The 16,684-nt window shown below is 44.3% G+C and overlaps 1 protein-coding gene across 1 annotated transcript in view; it reads left to right on the top strand.

The window, feature by feature from the left end:
• FSTL1 (follistatin like 1) overlaps positions 1-16,684 on the top strand; it is a 59,794-nt gene that overhangs the window by 24,259 nt on the left and 18,851 nt on the right. The window lies entirely within an intron of this gene.

Genomic DNA, 16,684 nt, shown 5'->3' with positions numbered 1-16,684 from the left:
CTTGCCCACAGGCTCTGAAAGCTGAGTCAGAATTAGGCCGAAGTGCCCATGATGCCTGTTCATCTTCACAGGACGAGGTATTTCAGTTTCCTAGTCCCAGAGGCAGCCAGCGTGCTGCCTTCCCTGTTATCAGATAACATCTGTCGATTTCAGTTATGTTCTAAAACATTCCCAGTTAAAGGCTTAATTTTTCTATCTAAACTCTCCTCCCTGATTTAGCTCTCAGTAATGTATCAGAACTTAGAACTTACTGTTTTGAGCTGTGCTGTTCAGTAGAAAAAGCCACGAGCCACAAGTGCCCCTTGAGCACTTGAAATGGGGCCAGTCCCGTTAAGATGTGCTGTGGATATAAAATACATGCTGGACTGCAAAGACTTAGTATGAAAAAAGTGTGTAAACTGTCTCAGTAATATTGATTATGTGCTGAAATGGTCATCTTTTGGCTATATTGGTTTAAATAAATTCTTAAAATAAATTTATCTATTTTTTTTTACTTTTAAAATATGGCTACTAGAAAATTTTAACTCATTTGTGAGACTGATGTCTATTGGACAGCACTGCTCTAGACAATTGTCACTTCACCAGATGTTGCATTTAGCCTCACAGTGTCTTGAGGTTGCTCTTGTTAGCTTATATTTTTCTGTTATTTAAAACCCTTACGTATTTATACCCCATCTCCTCATCCAAACTGTCAGCAGCTGAGGAACATGGACTATGCTTTATTGTTCCTTTAGTCCCCAGCATCTAGCATAATGTTTGGTATTTTGTTGCTTGATTGTCCTATATTTTGCTGACTTTCTCCAAAATAGGTTTTTGTCCAATTCCACTTTGGACAATGATAAGGAAATGCAGATTAAATTGTGTTTGGAATGTAGCTTTTTTTCAAAAGGATTGATTTTATGTAATTCTTAATTTGTTTCAGAGAGATTAACATTCCTCTAAACTGGACTGTTAAAACCCAGGAGACGTGCAGTAGGTGCTGGAACTTCCTGACACTCCTGCCCAGCAGAGAGCAACAGTGTTAATTGATAGTTAAAATTGATAGTTAAAGATTGTAAATTGGCACCCAAATTATTTGGGGAAGCTCCACATTAAACTCAGAGATTTGTGCCCCATTTTCCAGTATCTGTCTGGATATAGGTCCAGGTAAATAAAACTCATTAGCCCCAGTGGCTCCCAACCCTGCAGCAGAGTTGAAAGAAGAGGGCTAACCACCAGCCATGGTTGCTAAGTAACTGCCAGGAACTCTTGGCTGTGATTCCCAGCGTCCCTGAGAAAATACCAGGGGATGCACCCTGGGTGGGCCTTACCCTTTAAACATCCTACAATTTTGTGACTGAGGTTGTGGCTGAACCACATGCTCATAATTTCTAGGCTGGCTATATTGCACCTAAAATACAGTCATTTCTTCTGGTTCCCTGGGAGAGTCTGACCTTTCCCTGGGTTTTGTGACCACAGGGTCCCTGAGCCACTGTATTTTGGTTCGGTTGATAAGGAATGTGTAAGAAAGCACCTCTGGAAACCTCTCTTCAGGGGAGATTTATTAGGTCTCACTGCTGTGGAATGATCCCCCTCCATTGACCACATTATTGCCATATATTCATTGAGAACCCTCTCCTTTTGGCAATGATGTATTAAATGGCTGTCTCTTTAGAGAAGTAGTTAGAAGGATTTGTAATGACAAGGATTCTGAAGTAAAAGTGGTCTCATCTGCCTGGGTTCCCCAGCTTTGCAGCAGCAGACCCCCTTGAATAGCTTTATGTCGCAGTTGAATCAAGGGAGATTAAAGCTGCAAGAGGCGGTTCATCTCTAAAGCAGTACATTTTTGGGTTTTTCATCTTTCCTAGATTATACCCTAGGAAAATTGAGTCCCCAAATCTATAGGTGGATTTCTAGGGTCTCATAGACACCAGGTAAGAATTCCCACATCATAAAATGGAAAGAAACATTTTCCACTTAGGCAGCCTATTGATTAAAGTGACCATGTGTCACAAGTATATCTGTTTGAAAGTTCCCTTTCTACTCTCAGATATGTCCCAGTTTGACTGATAACATACACTGTTGTCCTATTATGAACAAGTGTACCCCTTCCCTGCTCAAGCTCACACGCCCCTACTTGCCCTCAGCACTTATCCAGCATCCCCCTCACAGAGGAACTGGGCTCCTTAGTGATATATAAATTAAGCCTGCAGCTTCCTTCACTGATCCTCAGACTCAGATTCAGAAAGCTCCTAGGGCCAGAGACTGCCCAGAGGACATTATCACCTGCACAAACTTTCCTCCAAGAATTGACTTTCTCTGGGTGCCATCTGAATGGAGCCCTTCACTGGCATTTGGAATTGCTCTGAGTATGTATCTGGGTAGTGGGAAGTGAGGATGAGGAGAAACTGGCTGGGAAGGGTCCTCAAGGGTCTGAGAGTGGGTAGGATAGAGAAACAGACCCTGCTTGTAGAGCCTGAGGGTGATTGCCACCCACCTCGGGCATTTCCTTGGAAGACTGTATTCCTCGGACTCCAGGTTTTCCCCCTACTCCCTCCACTCCAGGGGCTGGCAGTTGCCATGGCAACACAATGTCTAAGAACTTCTAATTACATCTGTCTGTTTCTCCTGGAACCATACTGAGCCACACATATGGAGACTTCATTTAACCCAGAGTTTCTTGCTGGGTTTTAACCCCTTCTTCATTCCTTAGACTGGAGAATAATTGCCAGTATCTGGAAACTTGACAAGTACTTTTCAGCTGCACTGCCCCAAAGATTCCCAGGGCTTTGTCTATGTCTTTATAAAGAGGAAACTCACGCTGCTCTGCTATGCTGAGTCTCCGGGTCTCTCTGTTCTATGTTGTTCCAGTCAGCCCTGAATTCTTTGCTTTCCCCCCACCTTATTTCCCCCTCCATTCAGTCAGATTGTCTCAGGATTTAGTTGGACATCACAGTTCCTTTTAAGGTCCCCAAGCCCCAGGGGAAATAAATCACTTGGGCATAGCTAAGCCTTTGCCCTTCTCTGGCAACTCACATTTCAGTGTCTTCCAACCCACTGCTGGGTCAGCCTAGTGGATGAGCCAGAGGGGAGTGGCTAGAGACATTCTGGGGCTGGAGGAGGGGTAGAATAAGGCAAGAAGCATCTCTTTCTCATCTAGGGAGAGACTGACCATCTTGCCTTCCTTCTACCTCATAGAGCAGTGTTGGGGTGAGGGTCCTGAGAAGAGGGAACACAAAACAGCTGCCTTGATAATAAGCCCATTTTCACAATTTCTCTTGGCCTCCTCTCATGTGCTTCTCTTCATCTTCTCCATTTTTGCCACCTTGTGGGGCTATTCTTGGGTGGCATGTACCCTATACTCTGAAGTCTCACCGAATTTTGCCTTCCTCTGAGGGATCTCACATTCTCACATTACCTCATCTTCCACACCGCTTCCCTCCACCAAAATTCTCATTCCCCCAGCATGTCAGCTAGGTTGTACATTAACTGTGAACAAAGGGCGTGACTGAAAGCCATTTCAGTCCTGTAGTGTTCTCCTGTCCACTTCGTCAACACACACACACCCCAGTGTCTTTCTGTGGGTCTAAGACAATCTCTGGTTAGTGAAATTCCAAGCTGTTTATGGCCTGGTAGAGAAAACAGTGGGGTCTTCAGGCTATTCCCCAAAAAGACTGGCCCTGGAAGTGGGCAGTGCTAGGAGAGGAACTGGCATAGGAGCTGTCTCTCTGCCCCTGTTCCAAGTCCTTAGGGAGGTGGGATTCAGTTCCCCTTTCCTACTTTCAACAAAGGTTGATTGAGTGTCACAGGATGCCAGGACCTGACAGAACTTTAAGCATAATCCTTGTCCTTTCAGAACTTTTAGTTCAGATAGGAAGGCAAAATCTGCACAATCAATTTTTAAAAAGTGATCAGAAGGAGTTCATAAAGACAGGAATGAACATTCAGAGAAGGAAGAAGGAATTCATAACCAACAAAAAGGAAAAAGTCACTGAAGATGGAGTGGTGTATAATAACTTGAACTAAGCCTTGAAGAACCGAAGAATTGGGGTAATTCAGATGATAAATCAGATTTCCCAGATGGTAACATTATTTTTTGGCTGGTCTTGTGGGACATTCTCTACCTATCTGAAGGTTAAAGAAGCAGCTAACAATGCCTTATGTGTTGACATTTTAAAAGAGTAATGAGTTCTTATTTCAAAATGTAGAACCTCAGAAGCCCCATCCCCTTAATTTTAGTCTACTGTGGCCACCTGCTCTACTCACAGACACCTCCTGAAGTGCCTGTAGAAATGAGGATTCCTGGAGGTGAGCAGGCCAAGTAAACAAGGAAGTCACCCAGGAGAGAGGAAGAAAACTGAGCCACGTGCCAGAGATCTGGTTAAATGTGGTCAAGTAGATGACAGTGTTGGCACTGGTGCCAAGTCGTGTGAACCACCTTGGAAAACAGTGGCTTACCTTTCAGTTTTAGGGGGAGGCATGTGCAATTTGGGATGCTGGAAAGGGGACACAGTTCAGGGAAGGTGACCAAGTTCTCTGCCACAGTGGATTCCTTCCTTAGGAGTGTTCTGATATCAGATCAGATCAGATCAGTCGCTCAGTCATGTCCGACTCTTTGCGACCCCATGAATCGCAGCACGCCAGGCCTCCCTGTCCATCACCAACTCCCGGAGTTCACTCACACTCACGTCCATCGAGTCGGTGATGCCATCCAGCCATCTCATCCTCTGTCGTCCCCTTCTCCTCTTGCCCCCAATCCCTCCCAGCATCAGAGTCTTTTCCAATGAGTCAACTCTTCGCATGAGGTGGCCAAAGTACTGGAGGTTCAGCTTTAGCATCATTCCTTCCAAAGAAATCCCAGGGCTGATCTCCTTCAGAATGGACTGGTTGGATCTCCTTGCAGTCCAAGGGACTCTCAAGAGTCTTCTCCAACACCACAGGTCAAAAGCATCAATTCTTCGGCGCTCAGCCTTCTTCACAGTCCAACTCTCACATCCATACACGACCACAGGAAAAACCATAGCCTTGACTAGACGAACCTTTGTTGGCAAAGTAATGTCTCTGCTCTTGAATATGCTATCTAGGTTGGTCATAACTTTCCTTCCAAGGAGTAAGCGTCTTTTAATTTCATGGCTACAGTCACCATCTGTAGTGATTTTGGAGCCCAGAAGGTGGTGTTTTAGTCGCTAACTTGTGTCCAACTCTTGTGACCCCATGGACTGTAGCCTTCCAGGCTCCTCTGTCCATGGGATTCTCCAGGCAAGAATACTGGAGTGGGTTGCTGTTTCCTTCTCCAGGGGATCTTCCCGTCCCAGGGATTGAACCCAGGTCTCCTGCGTTGCAAGCAGATTCTTTCCTGACAGCTACAAGGGAAGCCCTCCTGAAATCATGAGCTACCTAAATTCAGAAGAGCCCCAGTCAAAAGAGCTAGAGCTCTCAGTCTGTATCTGTATCTCTTCTGCCTTCCACCAGAGCAGAGGAATAAATCCTATATTCCACTCAGAAGTCCAAAGAATGTGAATTCTATGTGGTTCAGGGCTTGGGAAGCCTGGGGAGGTGGACGGCTGGCTTGCTTGGGATGAAGTGCCCGGAATGTGTGGGGATGTTAGTCCAGATGTGGCCTGCACTGCAGGGGACACTTCTAAAACTGGCTCTCGGAACTCTCCCTGAGCTGCCCTAGAGCTATCTCCCCTCTTTAGTTGAGGGAGTTGGGATTTAGGTGTGTGGGTTGTTTTTTTTTTTTTACTTTTAATCAACCATTTTCCTTGAACTACATGTGGAAATAATTAGAGCATGAATGCTGAGTAAATGTGAGTCCTGGCAGTCCCAGACATATTTCAGTGACAGGTTCTTGGCAGGAATGAAGAATTGTGAATCTCATGTGAATTTCCTTTAGCCATTCTCTCCCTTCTTTTCTTCCCTTTTTCTCTTGCAAGGCAAACACAAATAGAATAAAAACATTATTAATGGCATTCTAGGGGAGTAGAGGGTTCCAACCAGTTAACTAAGAGTGAAACCAGGCCCCTCAATTGGGGTCCCATTACTGCTCCCCTGATTTCCTCTGCCATGATCCAGGAGGGAATGCAAAAGCATTGCTTATGAAAATCCTTTGACTATGAAAGCTAACGTTAATTCCCCCACCAAAGCCCAGCAAAAACCCTGAAACCCTCACGAGAGTCTATACATAACCAATATCTTTAGTTTGGACACTTAGGTTAGTTTCCTTGGGAGATTGAAGTTTGATATTCAGGAATATCTGAAATGTTAAGTTCTTGTGCTTACTAGTTAAGAGATTTCTAACAATTTAAGGGGCTGTGGTATCATCAACAAGACTTGATTTTATAGACAGGGAATTTGAGGCCCACAGAGGTCAAGCACATTGCCCTAATCACACAGTATGTTAGAGGCAGAGACATGTCCAGGGCCTGTCTCCAGGCTCTTACACCAGTTCTCTTTACATAAGACCTCACTGCTTCTGCTTGGTCTGCCCCCTGAGTTACCGATTCAGGTTTTAGCAGAAGTTTAAACGTTTTTTTTTTTTTTTTTTTGGCTACTTCTTCGCAGTGTTTGCTAAAGCATTTCTCATGCAGTGCCATTCATCATCCATTTCTTGGAGCTCTCTAGACTTCCTGGTTTAGCTCCCAGTTTTCTGAATGTGTCTACTTTGCTTGCTTGGCTGGTCTGCCTTCAGAGTCCTCATACAGTTGGGGGGCTAAATTCCAACCTGCCATCTCCTTGCCAAGCCTGGTAACCTGGTCCGGTATTGCATCTGCTCAAAGGAGAAGACACCATTTCTGATTTGCACAAGGCCCCCATGGGCCTTCCTCCCTGCTCCTCTAGGTGTTCATTTTGTCCCTTTCTCTCAGTCGCCCTCAGCCCTCCATTCCCACCCTTTCCTCCTAAGCTCATTTGTTCTCATCGTCTACACATATGATGTCCAGCTGTGTACCTCCAGCTCTTTATTTTCAGCTGTCAGTGGGTTATCTTACTGTCCTTTTAGACTCATGTCCATAACTGACTCGTCATCGCTTGTCCCTCTTCCATTCAGCCCCTTCCCAGGGCTCCATCTCCACCAGCAGCCTTCCAGGCCCTCAAAGCCGAAGATATTGGCAGCTCCCTGGATTTTCTCCTTGCTCTCCTCTGTCCAATGTGCTGCCAGATCTCCTTATTCCTTAGAGATTTCTCTTGGCTTCCTTTCTTTCTCTAAATCTGTGTCACCACCTTCAGTGAGACTCATCACCCCACGCTTCACCGTCTGAGCCACCAGGGAAGCCCCTCCTCTTTACCTAGTTCTTCCCATATACCACCACCCAACTGTTCTTAAAACCTTCCTGCTCAACAACTTTTTCTGTCTAGATCCCACTATTCTTCAGGGCTTGGCTCAAGTCCCGTCCCATTCATTTTTTTTTTAATTTTATTTTATTTTTAAACTTTACAAAATTGTATTAGTTTTGCCAAATATCAAAATGAATCCGCCACAGGTATACATGTGTTCCCCATCCTGAACCCTCCACCCTCCTCCCTCCCCATCCGTCTCATTCATAATACCCATCTCCCAAAGTCAGCCCCATTTACTTCAGGACTGCATTAGTGTCTGTGATAATTTCATCTCCTGGGCTAGGTTAGACACTCCTATGAAGGCGAAGGCCACATCCTATATGCTTTTAGAGTATATGCCATACAACTTGTGCCGTGCCGGTCACAGGTCGCTCTCCTTTTTGTTTGTTGTTATAGGCATTGTCAGATATGCTTTCTGATGGGTTTAAACTCCTTGCCTTGATCTTCACTGAAGAAGACTAGGAGGTTATCCATACCCTCTGCTTTGTCCTTTAAAGTGGAAAAGTCTCAGGCAGACGGTTGGGAAACAGAAAAGGAATATCATGTTCAACAGACTAATAATTCAGGGTGGAGAGTGGTCTGAAGGATGGAATGGTGAAACTAGGGAACGTACAAAAAGCACTCTTTAGTAAGACTGACACGTGATCTTGGGAATCCCCAGGGGTCACTCTGAGGACTCTTTTTTTTTTTTTCTGGAATTCTCTTTCTTTTTTTTTAATTCATTTTTTAAAATATAAATGTATTTATTTTAATTGGAGGCTAATTACTTTACAATATTGTATTGGTTTTGCCATACATCAGCATGAATCCACCATGGGTGTACCCATGTTCCCCATCCTGAACCCCCCTCCCATCTCCCTTCCTGTACCATCCCTCTGGGTCATCCCAGTGCACCAGCCCCGAGCATCCTGTATCATGCATCGAACTTGGACTGGCGATTCAGTTCACATATGAAATACATGTTTTAATGCCATTCTCCAAAATCATCCCACCCTCGCCCTCTCCCACACAGTCCAAAAGACTGTTAGTAGCCCCTGTGCGTCAGAGTGGAGTCACTGGATGTGCTGAGTCGGGGAGACAGCCTGGCACTCCCAGAAGGACTGCAGCTCGTTGTGGTAGACTATGGCCTGAAGGCATGAGAGCAGAAGCGCCTCCTGGGCTGACTCTTACCTCAGTCACAACTCAGATTCAGTCTCTTCACCGTCAACAGGGATGAATCCTCCAACCTCGTAGATCCTTGTGAGGTTGTTTTCAGTTCACGTGGAAGGGCCTGGCATATTTTTAACTCTTTAAGTGCTTACTCAGTGCTGCTGTGTACTTGTGCTCTGACTGGAGACCGAAAACTGAACTTACATAGAAACCAGACATCCAGTCGGCCATGCTGTATCTGGGCCACGTCAAGAGAAATGTATGAAGCGAGAGGCAATTCCAGAGATGGTGCTGAGCAGCTGGGAAAGTGGGAGGGCTTCCATATGAAGGTGGCAGTGTAGATCCTTGTCTGACAGGGCCAGCGCTCAGAGAATGTGACAGAATCTGTAAAATAATAAAGACAGTGATTAAGGTAAACAGCCTTGTCCCATTTGAAATTTGAAAGTAGTCATTTCCGGGCACATAATATATTATCATATCGTGAGTAGAAAATGTGCTATCCCATAAGCTATGATAGAAGCTGAATGTAACCAGTGGTTAAGAATCCTCCTGCCAATGCAGAGGATATGGGTTCTATCCCTGATCCGGGAAGATCCCACATACTGTGGAGCAACTAAGCCATAACTACTGAGCCCATGCTCCGCAGTAAGACAAGCAACCACAAGGAGAGGCTTGCACACCACAACGAAGACTAGCCCCTGCTCGCTGCAGCTCGAGATAACCTGCACTCAGCAAGAAGGACCCAGCACAGCCATAAATAAATACTTTTTTAAAAAAAACAAAATGAATATAATGAAAAATTAGGTCATTCTTGAGTGACAGATCCATAATAGAGTTTTTTTTTTTTTTTAATCTTAAGGCTAATCCTCTTGGGGTTGGCGCAGCCCTTATTTTGATATCATAAAGCTCAGCCACGCTTTCCCCTAAACATCAGAGTGCATTGTCACCAGCCACTGACACTGACATCAACCTGAAAAACCCCAAATGACATTTAATGTAAAAATATATATATATATGTTTATTGAGAATTTTCTCTGGCAAGACAATGTGGTGAGCCTGTGGGAAGCCACAGTGTGCAGGCGTTTAGTGTACTTGAGATAAGCTATATGTGCATAAAATATTAAATAGAGCTCTGACTAATAGATTGAAGGCCTCAAAGCCTCCATGTTTATGAAGAAAATACAGGGTATATAGCGAGTCAGATCAACTGAGAAGCTAATTAAGCTTCAGTTTCAGTCCTTTTTCTTGTAAGGCCCCTTCCAAAGCCCTGTGCCCAATTTTGCAGTTTTACGTATGTATTCTTTTTCATAAGGAGGGCCCATCAAATTGTTTAAGCTGCAGGCCCTGCAAAACCAAGGTCTGGCTCTGGTGCCTAAACCTGGAGATAAGGGATTGGTCGTGAGCACACACAAAGCGGGGCACAGTCCCTGCAAACCAAGTGCCTCCTGCCAAGCATGTCAGAGCAACTGCAAGAAATCACTCCTTCCTCCTCTTCCCTAGAATATGTAGCATGCAGCAACACAACTTTTCAGAGAAGAATCGCAGAGAATTGAGCAAAGTCACATGATGCCCCAGCCAGGTTTCAAGGTCCTGAAGTGGCTTGGATTTTCCCCTGGCTTTCTCCGGCCTGTGCTACTGGGCTCCATTCCAGAACAGCCCTCCACCCTGTGCCCAACCCAGGTCTCCTCCTGCTCGCCCCCACCCCCCAGTTCTGTGAATTCCTTTGTCCCCAACTCTGTGGTGCTCTGCGTATCTGAGGGGCCCTCGTGTTCCTGTGAAGTTTCCATGACTAATTCTGGCAATGCAGGGAGAGTCTTTCTCATGTCAACAAAGCCGCTCTGTCACAGAATAGTGGCAAGGGGAGCCAAAATTCCACCTTGGCATACGTAGGGCTGCTTTTTTTTCTTTTTTCAACAAGAAAGTTGGGAAGAAGGAAAGGGATGGAGGGACAGAGCCTACCCAGTTCACATTAGTGAAATGATGGTATATTAAGCTGACAGTTTTATGGCTTTGCTTATAAGCTTCCAACCCCTGCCAAAGCACACTGTTCTTCCAGAAATTGTTTTACTTCAGAAGACTTTTTTAAACATTCAAAGCATATTTTATGTTCAGACTTAATGCTGTTCGACCCAGAGACTCAGACACACTATCACCTCTACTGGTGGTTTTGCAAACCTCTACTTGGTTTTCCCTTTGCTTGCAAAGAATCTTTTTCAATTGCAAAAATAATTGCTGATTTTTTTTTTTAGACCTTGGATCCTTGTCTTTTCTAACTCTGATTTATAAAGAGTTATAGTGGTTTACTGGAAAGAGGGCTGGAGTTAAAGTCTGGAGACCTTGGTTCAGGACACAGTTCTGTATCCATGAGGTCTTGGAACTGTCAATACAGCTGTGAGCCTCCATTTCTTCTTTATCACAGGATGTTATATCTGGAGCGACCTTAGAGGTAACCCCTTCCTTCCTATCCTAAGAGGTTTTGAGAATAAAGGCAATAGTAAAAATTACAAACTAGTTAAAATTGCTCTACAAATAGCATCAAATCTGTAGATTACTTGGGGTTGTATAGTCATTTTCACTATATTGATTCTTCCAGTCCCAGAACTTGGTATATCTCTGTTTGTGTCATCTTTGATTTCTTTCATCAGTGACTCATAGTTTTCTGCATACAGCTCTTTTGTCTGTTTAGGTTGGTTTATCCCTAGGTATTTTATTTTTGTTGCAGTGGTAAATGGGATTGTTTCCTTAACTTCTCTTTCTGATTTTTCATTGTTAGTGTACAGGAATGCAAGGGGTTTCTGTGTGTTAATTTCATATCCTGTAACTTTACTACATTCACTGATTAGCTCTAGTAATATTCTGGTAGAATCTTTAGAGTTTTCTGTGTATAGTACCATGTCATCTACAAATAGTGAGAATTTTACTTCTTCTTTTCTGATCTGGATTCCTTTTATTTCTTTCTCTTCTCTGATTGCTGTGGCTAGGACCTCGAAAAGTATGTTGACAGTAGTTGTGAGAGTGGGCACCCTTGTCTTTTTCCTGATCTTAATGGAAATGATTTCAGTTTTTTACCATTGAGAATAATGTTTGCCGTGGGTTTGTTGTGTGTGGCCTTTATTATGTTGAGGTGCCATGCCATGTTAAGTCGCTTCAGTCATGTCCAGCTGTGCGACCCATGGACTGTAGCCCACCAGACTCCTCTGTCCATGGGATTCTCCAGGCAAGAATACTCAAGTGTGTTGCCATTTCCTTCTTCAGGGGATCTTCCTAACCCAGAGATCGAACCTGCATCTCTTAAGTCTCCTGCATTGGCAGGTGGGTTCTTTACCATTAGCACCACCTGGGTTATGCCTACTTTCTGGAGAGTTTTTTTTTTTTTTAGAATAGTTAGGACATGGAAGCAACCTGGATGTCCATCAACAGATGAATGGATACAGAAATTGGGCTACATATATATAATAGAATATTACTCAGCTTTAAAAAAATAACCCATTTGAATCAGTCCTAATGAGGTGGATGAACCTAAAGGCTATAATACATAGTAAAGTAAGTCAGAAAGAGAAAGACAAATGTTGTATGTTAACACTTACATATGGAATCTAGAAAGATGGTACTGATGAACCTATTTGCAGGGCAGCAGTGGATATGGATATATGGAGAAGGAAATGGCAACCCACTCCAGTGTTCTTGCCTGGAGAATCCCATGGACGGAGAAGCCTGGTAGGCTGCAGTCCATGGGGTTGCACGGAGTCGGACACGACTGAAGCGACTTAGCAGCAGCAGCAGCAGCAGTGGATATGCAGACTTATGAACACAGTGGGGGAAGGAGAGGTCGGGACAAATTGAGAGAATAGCATAGAAACATATACATTACCATATGTAAAATGATGGCAAGTAGGAATTTGCTGTGTGACGAAGGAAGCTCAACCCAGTGCTCTGTGACAACTTAGAAGGGTGGAATGGGGAGGGAGATGGGAGTGGGGTTCAGGAGGGAGGGGGCATATGTATACCTTTGGCTGTTTCATGTTGATGTATGGTAGAAACAAACACAATATTGTAAAGCAATTATCCTCCAATAAAAAATTTTTTTTAAAAAGTGTCATTATCACCATGCAGAGGTTCAGAGAAGTTTTTCCCTGGTAAAAGTCAGCAATGTGTTCTGGTCAATTTTTTCCAAGGAGAATTTGCATTGTGCAAATTAATGAGATCAAACCCCCAGAGCCTGGCATACAACACATAATGAAAACAACATAAAAGCAAGTGAGGGAAATGATATAGAAGGATAAAGCTAGAACTTGATATATCTCTCCATAGGGAGCAGATATTTTGTTGATTTTTCTCAATATATCATGGTGTCCACCCTTCCAGAACATACTCCATCTCCCTACTCAGTCACACTCTCACAGGTGTATATTCAGACTTATGGGTTCATGTACCTGAGAGCTCACACTCCCAGAGAATATTCCTATGCCAATGTGGTTGCTTCTGCATAGATGAATTTCTCATACGGCCCTGGAACCCAATTCCTAAAATTGCTCTGGTGGTAGAGCAGACAAATCTATTTCAGTTGTGAGAGCTGCACGGCACCTGTGACCTCTCCCTGTGCCAGCTCCTATAGCTGTACGCTCTCCCTGCAGCTCATGTCCTCAACTATTCCCAATAAGGGACTGTCGAGGCTCTGGGGTCAGGCTGACTTGTGTTCCAATCCTGACTTAGCTCTCGCTAGTTAATGTGGTCTCTGCACATCACAGAGCTTTTCTGAATCTGAAATTCCCTTCTGGATCTTCCCGACTCAGGGATCAAACCTGGGTCTCCCAAATTGCAGGCAGATTCTTTACCATTTGAGCCACAAGAGAAGCCCCCCTCTCTGTTATATGGGACTAAAAATATGGAAACCTACAAGATGTTGTGAGGACAGAGCGATCTGTGAAGAGCCTCACTCAGTTGCAAGGGCTCTGATTAATACTAGCCCTAGGCCCTGGTCACTCCCAAAAGATTTACTGCCTTATACCTGGCAGGTTTCTCTGCCTGCAGCTTCTCTCCAGGCTGCCCTGCACTTTGAGTCTGTATTTCCCAGCTGGAAGGGACCAGAAATAATATCTGAAAGTACCACCTTCATCATGACACCTGTCCCAAGCCTCCCAAGGTCCTCTTTGTGCATCAGATTCAGCAGCGAGCCCCCTAGACTGCTTGGCAAGACCCACCTCTTGCCACCTGACACCCCAACTCATCTCTTCCTCACCATGCCCTCCTCCACTCACACACAAGGCAGCCATTGTCCTGTACTATGAGCATGTTCGTGCCATGTTTATCCCCTCTCAAGGTGTCCCCCACCCCACCACTCAGAATCAGCAGATGGGCAAGACTATCTACCGTCTCAGGAACTTTCTAGAAGCCTTGAGGGTGGTCCTGACACCCCTACTCCCAGAGATGATAGGGCTTGGAGAAAGGCTTTTAATAACACAAGAGAGACCTCTTCTCTAAAGAAAGTTTTTCTTCCTTGCTGATTCTTGCATTACAGCATGCCTGTGAATGGACAGAATTAGGGGGCAGGGGTGCTATGAGGGCTTCAGGTTAGACATTTTTCCCCAAGTCAGCAAATTCCTGGTTCGTAGTGTCCTGATGCCCAAGGGGGACCTGCCCATTCTCCCAGCCCCCTTCCCCACATCTCCATGAGAGGACAGAGCTGCGAGGAGCTGCTAAAGCCAAAGCTGCACTTCTGCATTGCGGCTCCAAGTGGTGCCAGGCTCCACAAGACAAAGAGAGAGATTGCCACCTATTGACAGATGAGCCACCTGCAAAGAGAAAGGCTTGTGTAGCTAGCATTTCTCTGTGGTCTTCAAACAGGATAATGGGGTTGTTAGGTCCTTGGATTTTTCCATCCAGTCAGTGCAGTTCTCAGTATTATCATTCATTGTAAGGAAGGATGGGTGGAGACTTGACAGCCCACAGTGATGATGGCATCTCAGTGGGAAAACTGTTTGAACATCAGTTGCCCACTGTAATTATGGATGCTTTCTGATGTGTGGCAGGCACTCTGCTGTATGCAGCACGTCTTGTATAACCCTCCCAGTCCTCACAGAGATCAGTGCTCCCGTTTTACATACCAGAAACTGAGGTTTACAGAGAGTACCTTGCCTACAACCTTGGCAAGTAAGGAGCAGAGGATCGAGGTGGAAGTCAAATCTAACTCTCTGTCATACTCTTAAGCACTTTCACCTGACATTTGCTAATTATGCAAATCAATTCCCCATCATAATTTCCTTAACCTCCAATCTTCTAGGTATGAAAATAAATATTAAAGAACAGTTTTCTCTTTGGTTGTCTAGAATCCTAGCTGTGTCACTTTCTATTTATTTAACATCTTAAGGCACAGTTCCCTCATCTGTAAAATGGCGATGGTTATGATGTCTATGATGTTGTCATAATGTATCATGTATAATGAAAATCACTTAGCAGGGTGTCAGGCATTTATAAATGAGAGCCTAGACATCTATTGTCTGAAGATCTGGGTTGGAATCCTAGCTCCTCATTTTTAGCTGTGGGACCTTTGGCAAGTTACTCGACCTTCCCATCTTCAGTTTCCTCTTCTATAAAATGTGGTTAATAATATGCATGTTTTTGTAGGGTTGTCCACAGTAAGATGAAATTTTAGGCATGAAAACACTGTAAATGTAAATAGTACTATTCAGACATTGGGCTTCTCTGGTGGCTCATTGGTAAGGAATCCGCCTGCCAAAGCAGGAGATGCATGTTTGATACCTGGATTGGGACGATCCCTTGGAGAAGGAAATGGCAACCCACTCCAGTATTCTTGCCTGGGAAATCCCATTGACAGAGGAGCCTGGTGGGCTAGAGTCCATGGGGTCTTAGCAACTAAACAACAACATTCAAATGTTAGTCATTATATTTTAAGTAAACAGTATCTGTTTCTTCAAATGGATTTTTGATAATTATTTCTGAAAAATGACTTGGGTTGAATTTGACCTATCAGTAAAAGCTTTTAGTTTTTATACTCACTAAAAGCAAACATAAGATAAAAAGAGGCTCTGTAAATGCCACAGATTATTCTGCAGGAAGCTCTATAAACATTAACATGAATAATACTTAACAGGCAGATTTGCTTTACAGCTTATGACGCAATTCCAAATACATTCTCTCTCTTCATTTTCACAAGGCAGGGCTAGTATTTACCCCTATTTTACAGATGAGGAAACCAAGGCTTAAAGAATTAAAGTGACTAATTACAGACATACAGCTGCTGCTGCTGCTAAGTCACTTCAGTCGTGTCCGACTCTGTGCGACCCCGTAGACGGCAGCCCACCAGGCTCCCGTCCCTGGGATTCTCCAGGCAAGAACCCTGTAAGTGGTAAAGTCTTGTGGGTGTTTTCCCTGTGGGGCTATCTGCTGGTGTGCCTTTGAGTGTAGGCATGTGTCTGAGCATGCTTTTTTATGCATTAGTGTGTCTTTTATTCATGTGACATACTCGCTGTGGGTATATATTTGTCTGTATTCCTCAATTAGCATATTGTTTCATGAAGAGGGGGAGTTGTGTTTTTTTTTTTTTCACACTGGTCAGTGACAGCCTTTTTCCTCTTCATTTTTCTACCTGCTTGCCATTCCCAGGCACAGTTTCCAAGAGGGCCTTAGCCGGAATATACTCAAATAGACTCAATTTTATATTCCACTCCTGATTTAGGAAATAACAATTCTCCAGTACTCCCAGCCTTCTGGGAATTACTTCTTTTCTCCCTGCCAGCTTTATTGAATTCTCCTTAGCAACATACAAAAAAGAATGGGTTTAGCAACAACCTGTGAACCAATGAAATGAGAGCATAGCAAGAGCTTCTAGACCAATGGGAGCCCTGGATCATGGGCAAGCTGGCTGAGAGAAAATAACCTGGAATTTGCAAAGCAGCCTCCAGGTGGCAGCAGACCAGCTGTATTAGACATAGCCTCTCCGCTGTCATCATCCACTTTTGTTTATTGCTTTGGATATAGAACATTTACCAACTAAGAATTTTACAGTTATAAGCTTTGTGGTTGTGAGTTCTCTGCGTGACGTGGCAGACGGATTCCCGAAGGATGGAATCTTAGCTTCCACCCCCCACCTTTACTATAGCCAGTCCCACAACCCCATCCCAACCTCTGCCATCTTTGTTGGTTCTTCCACAGCCAGTGCTACCCCAGTGGACAGGAGCCTGGAGGCCCTAGTGACTAC

Source organism: Bos taurus, chromosome 1 (assembly GCF_002263795.3).
Source record: "Bos taurus isolate L1 Dominette 01449 registration number 42190680 breed Hereford chromosome 1, ARS-UCD2.0, whole genome shotgun sequence".
NCBI classification, from domain to species: domain Eukaryota; kingdom Metazoa; phylum Chordata; class Mammalia; order Artiodactyla; family Bovidae; genus Bos; species Bos taurus.
The sequence above is the reverse complement of the archived record's forward strand: the minus strand, read 5'-3'. Positions and strand labels throughout refer to the sequence as shown.